Source organism: Ranitomeya variabilis, chromosome 1 (genome assembly GCF_051348905.1).
Source record: "Ranitomeya variabilis isolate aRanVar5 chromosome 1, aRanVar5.hap1, whole genome shotgun sequence".
NCBI classification, from domain to species: Eukaryota; Metazoa; Chordata; class Amphibia; order Anura; family Dendrobatidae; genus Ranitomeya; species Ranitomeya variabilis.
The window spans coordinates 484,654,605-484,666,802 of NC_135232.1; the positions used below are offsets into that span (position 1 = coordinate 484,654,605).

The 12,198-nt window shown below is 48.3% G+C and overlaps 1 long non-coding RNA gene across 1 annotated transcript; it reads left to right on the forward strand.

Moving 5' to 3' along the window:
* Positions 1-7,326: 7,326 nt before the first annotated feature.
* On the forward strand, positions 7,327-11,301 carry LOC143793258 (uncharacterized). The gene is made up of 3 exons (XR_013220104.1): positions 7,327-7,383; positions 9,708-9,732; positions 11,147-11,301. It is a non-coding gene; the product is annotated as an uncharacterized LOC143793258 (long non-coding RNA).
* The last annotated feature ends 897 nt before the right edge of the window (positions 11,302-12,198 follow it).

A 12,198-nucleotide genomic window follows, 5' to 3' on the forward strand; every position in this document is an offset into this window, starting at 1 on the left:
TGTTTTGTGTCTGCGGATCAGGATGACTGGGTTGCCTTTTTGCCGTTGGCAGAGTTTGCCCTCAATAATCGGGCTAGTTCTGCCACTTTGGTTTCTCCTTTCTTTTGCAATTCGGGGTTTCATCCTCGTTTTTCTTCCGGTCAGGTGGAGTCTTCGGATTGTCCTGGAGTGGATATTATGGTGGATAGGTTGCATCGGATTTGGGGACAGGTGGTGGACAATTTGAAGTTGTCCCAGGAGAAGACTCAGCATTTTGCCAACCGCCGTCGTCGTGTTGGTCCTCGTCTTCGTGTTGGGGACTTGGTGTGGTTGTCTTCCCGTTTTGTCCCTATGAGGGTTTCTTCTCCTAAGTTTAAGCCTCAGTTCATCGGTCCTTATAGGATTTTGGAGATTCTTAACCCTGTATCCTTTCGTTTAGACCTTCCGGCATCTTTCGCTATCCATAATGTCTTCCATCTGTCGTTGTTGCGGAGGTATGAGGTGCCGGTTGTTCCTTCTACCGAGCCTCCTGCTCCTGTGCTGGTTGAGGGTGAATTGGAGTATGTTGTGGAGAAAATCTTGGACTCCCGTATTTCCAGACGGAGACTACAATATCTGGTTAAGTGGAAGGGTTATGGTCAAGAAGATAATTCTTGGGTAACTGCTTCTGATGTTCACGCCACTGATTTGGTTCGTGCCTTTCATAGGGCTCATCCGGATCGCCCTGGTGGTTCTTGTTAGGGTTCGGTGCCCCCTCCTTGAGGGGGGGGTACTGTTGTGAATCTGCTTTTGGGCTCCTTCTGGTGGTGGCTTGCGGTACTGGTGACTCGGGTGTGTTTTCTTTCTCAGTTCACCTGTTTTCATCAGTAGTGGGGAGTTGCTATTTATTCCTGCTCTTCAGTCATTGCCTTGCCGGCCATCAAGGTAACCAGAGCCTTTCTGTTGCATGTTCCTGCTCCTAGACTACTGATCAGCTAAGTTGGACTCTTAGTCCTAAGTTTGTTTGCATTTTTGTTCCAGTTTACAGTTAAGTCATTCTCTGTAGCTGGAAGCTCTTGTGGGCTGAAATTACCACTCCGGTGTCATGAGTTGACACATGAGTTTTAAAGTAATTTCAGGATGGTATTTTATAAGGGTTTTCAGCTGACCTTGCAGTTCCCTTTTGTATCTTTCTACTATCTAGTAAGCGGACCTCGCTTTGCTGAACCTACCTTTATAATGCGTATGTCTTTTCCTCTGAACTCACCGTCAATATATGTGGGGGGCTTCTGTCTCCTTTTTGGGGGAATTTCCCTAGAGGTAAGCCAGGTCTGTTTTTTCCTCTACTAGGGTAAGTTAGTTCTCCGGCTGGCGAGAGACGTCTAGGGATAAAACGTAGGCACGCCCCCCGGCCACTATTAGTTGTGTGGTAGGTTTAGCTCACGGTCAGCTCGAGATTCCATCACCCAAGAGCTCGTTCGTTATTTATGTGTCCTGACGTTCCCCTGCCATTGGGAACCATGACACAAGGGATAACATAACAGCGCAGGCTCCGGGACAGAATCAAACAACGCTGAGGAGGCGGCGCACGGAGCCAAGGGGGTAGGAATGATGGCTGTGCTGCGTCACATTACAAAGGAAAGTCCCACCTCCGGGACGGTTAAACGGTGTGAGGAGACACATTTAATAAGTGTTAGGTTCAGCGTGTGCAAGGAGCACACAGAAAATAGGCACCTTTTCCTTGTGCAGCATTACTGCTGCACAAGGTGGCTCTTTCGGTAACAAACGCCTGGGGGGGAAGGTTCCCTTAAATTTCAGTTGTGCCAGCATGGCGGTCGCATGACACGTTGCCGGATACACAGCAGGGGAGCAGCAGGCATTACTGAACCCCAATAACACGGCAGCAAGTGTTAACTGTTCAGCCAGCACTTCCAGGCACCAACTAGCGGTGTTAGAGCCCAGGGACAGCAGGAGGAGCAGATTGGAGGTATTGCCGCACACACAGCTGGGGAACAGCTGACGTTACTGAACCCCAATAACAGAGGAGCGACTGTTGACTGTGCGGACAGCACTTAAAGGCACCAACTGGCGGTGTTGGAGCCCAGGGACAGCAGGAGGAGCAGATTTGTTTTGCCAGATACACAGCTGGGAATCAGCTGACTTTACTGAAACCCAATAACACGGCAGCAAGTGTTAACTGTGCAGCCAGCACTTCCAGGCACCAACTAGCGGTGTTAGAGCCCAGGGACAGCAGGAGGAGCAGATTGGAGGTATTGCCACACACACAGCTGGGGAACAGCTGACGTTACTGAACCCCAATAACAGAGGAGCGACTGTTGACTGTGTGGACAGCACTTCCAGGCACCAACTAGTGGTGTTAGAGCCCAGGGACAGCAGGAGAAGCAGATTGGAGGTATTGCCGCACACACAGCTGGGGAACAGCTGACATTACTGAACCCCAATAACAGAGGAGCGACTGTTGACTGTGTGGACAGCACTTCCAGGCACCAACTAGTGGTGTTGGAGCCCAGGGACAACAGGAGGAGCAGATTTGTTTTGCCAGATACACAGCTGGGAATCAGCTGACATTACTGAAACCCAATAACACAGCAGCAAGTGTTAACTGTGCAGCCAGCCCTTCCAGGCACCAACTAGCGGTGTTAGGGCCCAGGGACAGCAGGAGGAGTAGATTGGAGGTATTGCCGCACACACAGCTGGGGAACAGCTGACGTTACTGAACCACAATAACAGAGGAGCGACTGTTGACTCTGGGGACAGCACTTCCAGGTACCAACTAGCGGTGTTAGAGCCCAGGGACAGCAGGAGGAGCAGATTGGAAGTATTGCCGCACACACAGCTGGGGAACAGCTGACGTTACTGAACCCCAATAACAGAGGAGCGACTGTTGACTGTGCGGACAGCAATTCCAGGCACCAACTAGCGGTGTTAGAGCCCAGGGACAGCAGGAGGAGCAGATTGGAGGTATTGCCGCACACACAGCTGGGGAACAGCTGATGTCACTGAACCCCAATAACAGAGGAGCGACTGTTGACTGTGCGTACAGCACTTCCAGGCACCAAATGGCGGTGTTGGAGCCCAGGGACAGCAGGAGGAGCAGATTTGTTTTGCCAGATACACAGCTGGGAATCAGCTGACGTTACTGAAACCCAATAACACGGCAGCAAGTGTTAACTGTGCAGCCAGCACTTCCAGGCACCAACTAGCGGTGTTAGAGCCCAGGGACAGCAGGAGGAGCAGATTGGAGGTATTGCTGCACACACAGCTGGGGAACAGCTGACGTTACTGAACCCCAATAACAGAGGAGCGACTGTTGACTGTGTGGACAGCACTTCCAGGCACCAACTAGTGGTGTTAGAGCCCAGGGACAGCAGGAGAAGCAGATTGGAGGTATTGCCGCACACACAGCTGGGGAACAGCTGACATTACTGAACCCCAATAACAGAGGAGCGACTGTTGACTGTGTGGACAGCACTTCCAGGCACCAACTAGTGGTGTTGGAGCCCAGGGACAACAGGAGGAGCAGATTTGTTTTGCCAGATACACAGCTGGGAATCAGCTGACATTACTGAAACCCAATAACACAGCAGCAAGTGTTAACTGTGCAGCCAGCACTTCCAGGCACCAACTAGCGGTGTTAGGGCCCAGGGACAGCAGGAGGAGTAGATTGGAGGTATTGCCGCACACACAGCTGGGGAACAGCTGACGTTACTGAACCACAATAACAGAGGAGCGACTGTTGACTCTGGGGACAGCACTTCCAGGTACCAACTAGCGGTGTTAGAGCCCAGGGACAGCAGGAGGAGCAGATTGGAAGTATTGCCGCACACACAGCTGGGGAACAGCTGACGTTACTGAACCCCAATAACAGAGGAGCGACTGTTGACTGTGCGGACAGCAATTCCAGGCACCAACTAGCGGTGTTAGAGCCCAGGGACAGCAGGAGGAGCAGATTGGAGGTATTGCCGCACACACAGCTGGGGAACAGCTGATGTCACTGAACCCCAATAACAGAGGAGCGACTGTTGACTGTGCGTACAGCCCTTCCAGGCACCAAATGGCGGTGTTGGAGCCCAGGGACAGCAGGAGGAGCAGATTTGTTTTGCCAGATACACAGCTGGGAATCAGCTGACGTTACTGAAACCCAATAACACGGCAGCAAGTGTTAACTGTGCAGCCAGCACTTCCAGGCACCAACTAGCGGTGTTAGAGCCCAGGGACAGCAGGAGGAGCAGATTGGAGGTATTGCTGCACACACAGCTGGGGAACAGCTGACGTTACTGAACCCCAATAACAGAGGAGCGACTGTTGACTGTGTGGACAGCACTTCCAGGCACCAACTAGTGGTGTTAGAGCCCAGGGACAGCAGGAGAAGCAGATTGGAGGTATTGCCGCACACACAGCTGGGGAACAGCTGACATTACTGAACCCCAATAACAGAGGAGCGACTGTTGACTGTGTGGACAGCACTTCCAGGCACCAACTAGTGGTGTTGGAGCCCAGGGACAACAGGAGGAGCAGATTTGTTTTGCCAGATACACAGCTGGGAATCAGCTGACATTACTGAAACCCAATAACACAGCAGCAAGTGTTAACTGTGCAGCCAGCACTTCCAGGCACCAACTAGCGGTGTTAGGGCCCAGGGAAAGCAGGAGGAGTAGATTGGAGGTATTGCCGCACACACAGCTGGGGAACAGCTGACGTTACTGAACCCCAATAACAGAGGAGCGACTGTTGACTGTGCGGACAGCACTTCCAGGCACCAACTAGCGGTGTTAGAGCCCAGGGACAGCAGGAGGAGCAGATTGGAGGTATTGCCGCACACACAGCTGGGTAACAGCTGACGTTACTGAACCCCAATAACAGATTAGCGACTGTTGACTGTGCGGACAGCACTTCCAGGCACCAACTAGCGGTGATAGAGCCCAGGGACAGCAGGAGGAGCAGATTGGAGGTATTGCCGCACACACAGCTGGGGAACAGCTGACGTTACTGAACCCCAATAACAGATTAGCGACTGTTGACTGTGCGGACAGCACTTCCAGGCACCAACTGGTGGTGTTGGAGCCCAGGGACAGCAGGAGGAGCAGATTTGTTTTGCCAGATGCACAGCTGGGAATCAGCTGACGTTACTGAAACCCAATAACACGGCAGCAAGTGTTAACTGTGCAGCCAGCACTTCCAGGCACCAACTAGCGGTGTTAAAGCCCAGGGACAGCAGGAGGAGCAGAAGAACACCGTGTAGGCCGAAGCCTGATTGTAGCAAGTCGAAAGGGAACCTTTAACCCCCCCAAGGCGTTTGTAGCTGAAAGAGCCAGCTTGTGCAGCACAAAGGATGCAAAAGGAAAAGGTGGCTCTTTTCATTATGCTCCTTGCAAACACAGAACAAAACACTTATAAAATGTGTTCCCTGATACCGTGAGACCGTCCTGGAGGTGGGACTTTCCTTCGTAATGGGACGCAGCACAGCCGTCATTCCTACCCCCTTGGTGCCGTGCACCGCCTCCTCAGCATTGTTTGATTCTGTCCCTGCGCTGTTATGTTATCCCTTGGCCAGGCGCACTTAGCGCTGCCCGTCTTCTGACATCATTTGGTGTCAGGCTGGCTGCGCCTGTGCGGCAGCGCTGCCCGAGATCCCGCCTCGCAGTGTTTTCTAATGTAATCCCACTGCAGGCCTGGGATCCATGGGCATGCGCAGTGCATATCCTCGCCTCTCACTCTCCTCCCTCCGGCTTATTCAGACTGTGCAGCGTCACGGCCGTGGCATGCTATTAGGGATCAGCTGACGACGGACAGTCTGGAGAAGGCGGAGGGAGATGAGTGACAGCCTGAGGTGAAGATATGCACTGCGTATGCCCATGGATCCCAGGCCCGCAGTGTGATTAAGTCAGAAGACACTGCGAGGCGGGATCTCGGCCAGCGCGGCCGCACAGCCGCAGTCAGCCTGACACCAAATGATGTCAGAAGACGGGCAGCGCTAAGTGTGCTTGGCCGAGGGATAACATAACAGCACAGGCTCCATGACAGAATCAAACAACGCTGAGGAGGCGGCGCACGGCGCCAAGGGGGTAGGGATGACGGCTGTGCTGCGTCACATTACAAAGGAAAGTCCCACCTCCGGGATGGTTTTACGGTGTCAGTGGACACATTTTATAAGTGTTAAGTTCTGCGTGTGCAAGGAGCTAAACAAAAATAGCTACCTTTTCCTTGTGGAGCATTACTGCTGCACAAGGTGGCTCTTTCAGTAACAAACGCCTGGGGGGCGACAGGTTCCCTGAAATTTCAGTTGTTGTGTCAGAATGGCGGGCGCAGGACACATTGCCGGCTACACAGCTGGGGATCAGCTGACGTTACTGACACCCAATAACACTGGGTCGTATGGAGACCTGGATACTGTAGACAGTCACCCAATTATTTAATTAGGAAGAGGAGTGGTAAATTCCTGCGAGATCCAGGACTGGTTCATTTTCAGGAAAGTAAGTCGGTCAACGTTATCGGAGGATAGTCGCATGCGACAGTCTGTTAGTACACCAACCGCAGCACTAAAGACGCGTTCCGATAATACACTAGCCGCAGGGCAAGCCAGCACCTCCAATGCATACTGGCTTAGCTCTGGCCATTTATCCAGCTTAGAGACCCAAAACTTGAAAGGGGAAGAGCCGTCTGGGAGTACAGTAAAAGGGCAAGACATGTAGTCTGTCACCATCTGACGGAACCGTTGCCTCCTGCTGACTGGAGCCGCCTGTGATGGTGTAGACATTTGTGGCGGGCACACAAAACTGTGCCACAGTTGGGCCATACTGGTCTTGCCTTGGGCAGAGGCACTGCTTCTGCTCCCTCTTTTTGCTGAGCCTCCTCCACTGCCTGGACGCACTGAGCTGCTTTGTAAAGCACTAGCAGCACTTCTCTCAGTTGGACTGGAGAAGATGATGGAATTGACCAGTGTGTCTTGGTACTCCTGCATTTTACGCTCCCGGTTCAATGGTGTGATGAGGCATTGTACGTTGTCCCGGTAGCGAGGATCGAGGAGGGTGTACACCCAATAATCAGCCATGTTGAGAATGTGGGCGATGCGCCGGTCGTTTCTCAGGCACTGCAGCATGTAATCAACCATGTGCTGCAGACTGCCAACTGGCCAAGAAACGCTGTCCAGTGCTGCACACTGCCTCTTCTTCCATTTCTCCAATGCTGCTTGGCTGGCCCCCTGTTTCCAAGCCAAGAGATTCAGAGAACAGAAGTAGAGACGGCTCCTGTCCTGGGCTCTCTGACTGCCTGGGCTCCTTCAGCACGGAGAGCGACTCATCCACGGGTTCAAGCAGACCTCATTTTTTGTCCAAAGGCCGCAGGGGAGGTTATCAGCGTACCGACCAACAAGAAGATCGAGGAAAAATGACAACTCGGTCACAGGTAAGACATCTAACCTAGTCATTAATATTTCAGGTTATACGCTCTCCCCTGCGGAACTCAATGTACTACAAAAAGGACTGTCGTTCTGTCCCACTCCTAACTGGGACAGTTTCCAGCTGGAGCAGGACTTACAAAGACTATATCGTCTAGTGAGACTGAAGACTCACTTCGGGACATTGACGGGAGACTCCGAGAACAGAGTGTCTCCTACTGGGGACGTCTCTGTTGCGGAGATCCCTCTGGCGTCACTGGGCTTGAGGAACCCCAGTTCCTTTAACCCTCCTCATACATTCCATCCTGTGGAAACGTTTATTTCTTTTGTTGATAAGGATGTTAAGGATCTATCTCACCAACATCGATTGGGTCTCTTCCCTACACGGGCTAACATGACACCGTCGGATAAACAGGCACTCACTTCTCTCCATAATAACAGAGCCATTGTTATCAAACCGGCGGACAAGGGCGGAGCAATAGTTATACTAGACCGCGCACTATACTCCACCGAGGTATTACGCCAATTATCTGATACCAACACATACAAGGTTATTCCCAGGGACCCCGTCTTCGAGATCCGCAAAAAAATTGAATATATCACCAGGACCTATAGTGATAATGGTACCATTGATCAGCAAACAGTTAAATTCCTCAACAACCTTCACCCAATCACTCCAGTATTCTATATACTACCCAAAATCCACAAGTCACTAACAAATCCCCCTGGTCGTCCCATAGTGGCATCCACGGACTCTATATTGTCACCTCTATCAGTCTTTCTTGAAAAAATCCTAACTCCACTGATCAAGAACAACAGGTCCTTTATACTGGACACTGGCCACTTTCTGAGAAAATTGAGACAACTTGATTGTGTACCCCCTAACAGTCTCCTAGTCACCATGGACGTCAACAGCCTTTACACCTCCATCACCCATGAGAAAGGCATTACGGCATCCAGATCACTGTTAGAGAATTCAGGCAAATCCACTATGTTCACACAGTTCTGCATAGACCTACTAAGACTAGTACTATACGAAAACTACTTTCTCTATGAAGATACCTACTACATACAATGCCAGGGTACCGCGATGGGTTCGAACGTCGCACCGGCGTATGCTAATGCATACATGAATACATTTGAGGAGAATTTTGTCTACACCGATACTAGATATGTGGAGTATATCAATTGCTACTTGCGTTACATAGATGACATCTTCTTTATTTGGTCAGGGCCTACCGACATACTGCAGGCATTTCATCAGACACTTAACTCCATCTACCCAGAACTACGATTCACCATGCAGTTTGATCCAAACCAAATTTCATTTTTGGACACCCTTGTTCGTAAGGATAATCAGGGCCATTTGTCAACTGACCTTTACTGCAAACCAACAGACTGTAATAGTCTTTTGCACTATTCTAGTAGTCATCCTAAAGCTACACGCAATAGCCTTCCCCGTTCGCAATTCACCAGAGTAGCCAGGATCGTCTCCGATCAGGCTACACTCCCCACACGCCTAGAGGACATGTCCCAGAAATTTAGGGAAAGGAACTATCCACAACGTCTACTCGACCTTGAAAAAACACGGATCCTACAACAACAACCTTCACCTCCGGGCAATACCAACACAGACAGGATCCCATTCGTCCACACTTTCCATCCTCTTATGCCTAAAGTCGAGAGAGTGGTCCATAAACACTGGTCTCTCCTAGAGAAAGCCTACCCAAACATTTCAAGTTTCTCTTTACCACCCCTCATGTGCAACAGAAGAGCCCCCAACATAAGAGACAAACTAGTTCGGGCCGATATAGGTAGTGGACGCCCCACCATAAACCAATCGGTACTGACCCCACAACGCACAGGGACATTTCCGTGTCTCAATTGCGCCTCCTGTTCCAATGTTATCAAAGCAGATAGCGTAACCCACCCCAGGACAGGCAAGACCTACCCGATCCATGGATACTACACTTGTGACTCCAACTTTGTTGTTTACATTGTAAAATGCCCATGTGGCCTCCTATACGTAGGAGAGACCACCCAACACGTAAAAGACCGTATAGCGAGCCACAAATCCACCATTCGATGTAGTAAAACGTGGCTACCTATCCCAGAACACTTCGTTAGGTGCAGACACACGGTGGCGCAGCTGAAATACCAAGTCATTGAGCAGGTACCGAGACCCAGACGAGGCGGTAACCATATTAAACAACTGAAAATGAGGGAGGCATTCTGGATCCACAAACTGGAAACCCTTAAGCCCTAAGGGTCTCAACAGGGAGATTGACTGGCTACTATAATGTCTCACTAATTCTCTCTCTTTACCTTCCAGACACGTTGAGTCCACCTTCCACTAGGTGAGTCCTCGGTCGCATATATTCTTTTTCTTGTTTTCATTCATTTTTATTATTTTTATTTATTTATTTATTTTATTTTTTCACATTATTCACTATTTTTATCATTTTTTATTTTTAATTTTTATATTTTATTTTATTTTAATTTTTATTAACTTTTATTATTATTTTTTCATTATTTCATTATTCATTTTCTATTTTTTCCCATTTTTCTATATTTTATTATTTTTTATTATTTATTATTTTTTATTTATTTTTTATTTTTTTATTTTTTATTTTTTATTTTCTCACACACCATGCAAATATAGGCGTATATTCCATTTCATTTCCATGACATATTCATCATTTTCATTTCATATTTACATTATTATTATTTTTATATTTTTTCAATTTTACTTCATTTGCTTTCACTTTATTTTTGACTCCATACTTTATTTTCATTTTCCTTTTATTATTTTATTATTATTATTATATTTTTTTCCCCCTTTTTTTTCATTTACATCAATTTTAGTTTCACTCATTCATTTCATTCATTCCCATTCCTTTTTGGGTGCCTCCGTATGATCACATTTCTCCTTCAATACTTCGTACAGTACTACATCACTCCCACTCCTGGGCAAAGTTCTTTGCCCTTACGTGCCTGCAGGGCTCAGTGCGCATGTATTACCGCGTCACTTCCGGTCCGGGACTTCCGGTCCGGCGCTATTTCAGGGCTATATCCCCGTCCTCCCTTACTTGCCGAGCCTCCCCTCTGGAAACGTGCAGCAAGGCGCGGGATGCGCCGCTTACCCCCATAGGACCCACACCAGGTATCTACTTTGTGTTTTTCTTTCCCCATTTCGTCGGTCGATTTTGACCGCCTATACTGGGTAACCCTGGGTTACCATTTCTTTGTCTCTCCACCTATTCCACAGGTCCATGAAGTACACGACCCCTTCTGAATTAACTCTTTGGGATAATAACCCTTACTGGCCTTCTACCAAGGTACCTCATATATTATGACCTTGTGCTTTTCAGGGCTCCAGCGGAGACACCCTTAATGGGACATTACACATATAGCATTCATGTCTGGCATGCTCCCTATGCCTCTATAGGCACCCCAACACTTATGGCGCTTACTGGCCTCATCCTGAGGCACTACACATACTATAACCTAGCTATTTACAGGATTTCTTGGGGCATCCCCTAAGTGACATCATCTATACAACTCTTGGCCATTACTGACATGTTTTTCCCTACTTGCAGATGCGACCGAACACTTATTTCACCATTATGCCCGGACAAACACTGCATCACCCTAGTGGCTATAACAACATAATATCTACAACACACGTGTCTGGTACCTATTCTCGATTGATAGATCTCTTTACCCACATTTATTATATCTGATAACACTGTCATCTTGTCACTATGGCAGGTTTTGCTCTCTGTATCAGGGATCGTTTGGTCCTCGTTTACTACTGCCACCTTGTGTACATACATTCCTAAGGACTAGAGGTAAAACTTTATATACTATATATTTTCATGACCTTTTGCACTATATGGCAGTATAATATTCGCCGTTCCTGATCGTATGACCATTGTCATTTTCTTGAGTTGTTTTGTATATAATTTTGTTTTGTTTTTTTTGTGTGTATTCCCTTCTGGTGATTGATTTTTTATTACTAAATGTAATTTTGCCAAATGTTTGTCAAACAATTGTTGATAAAATGTCTTGTTGTTTCAGTAACCCCATGAATAAGACCCGGGAGGGTCGAAACGTCGGGTTCTACTCTATGGGTTCTACTCTATCACTGTGGCGAACTATCATTTTGTTTTTTCCTGAATAAAATTGGCATAAACCTTTTTTCTGCATTATATCAATATTGAGTGTGCGGTAATTTTTTTTCTATGTTAGACTTGACCGCACGGTCAGTTTACCAGCACCTCACTATCCTACGACCTGAGTGCACACCATTTTTCTTATCTTCATGTGATTTTTTCTTGGTGTAGCACCGGTCCTCCAGATGTCGTCTGATACCTTTGCTTACGACGCCGCAACCAGCTCGAATATTCTATCTCAAGTCTCGAACTCTAGCGAGTTCTTGAAGACTCCCCTACATGAACTCAGGACAAGGGACTACGAAAAGGAACGACGAAAATTAATCTCCTTTGACCTACATTGCATCACCTTGGCAGAGTACCATAAACAAGGAAGGATCCCGAGGGGCCTTAGATGCAACCTACGCCCCACTCTTTTTTCAGAGAACCCTGATTTTTGTGACAAATACAAAAAGATCCTCAATAAATGCTCTATGGACATTATTATATTGACCATTGAATTTTTACAGAAATCTATCACCGAGACTAAGGACAACATCAGAGCCATTGAAACTCAACTTTCCTCGACCTTGGCGTCCCCAGAGTGGACCAACCTCAAGGAGAAAACTGACAAAATCCTTGCTGACCACCGTAAATTCCTGGAGGAGA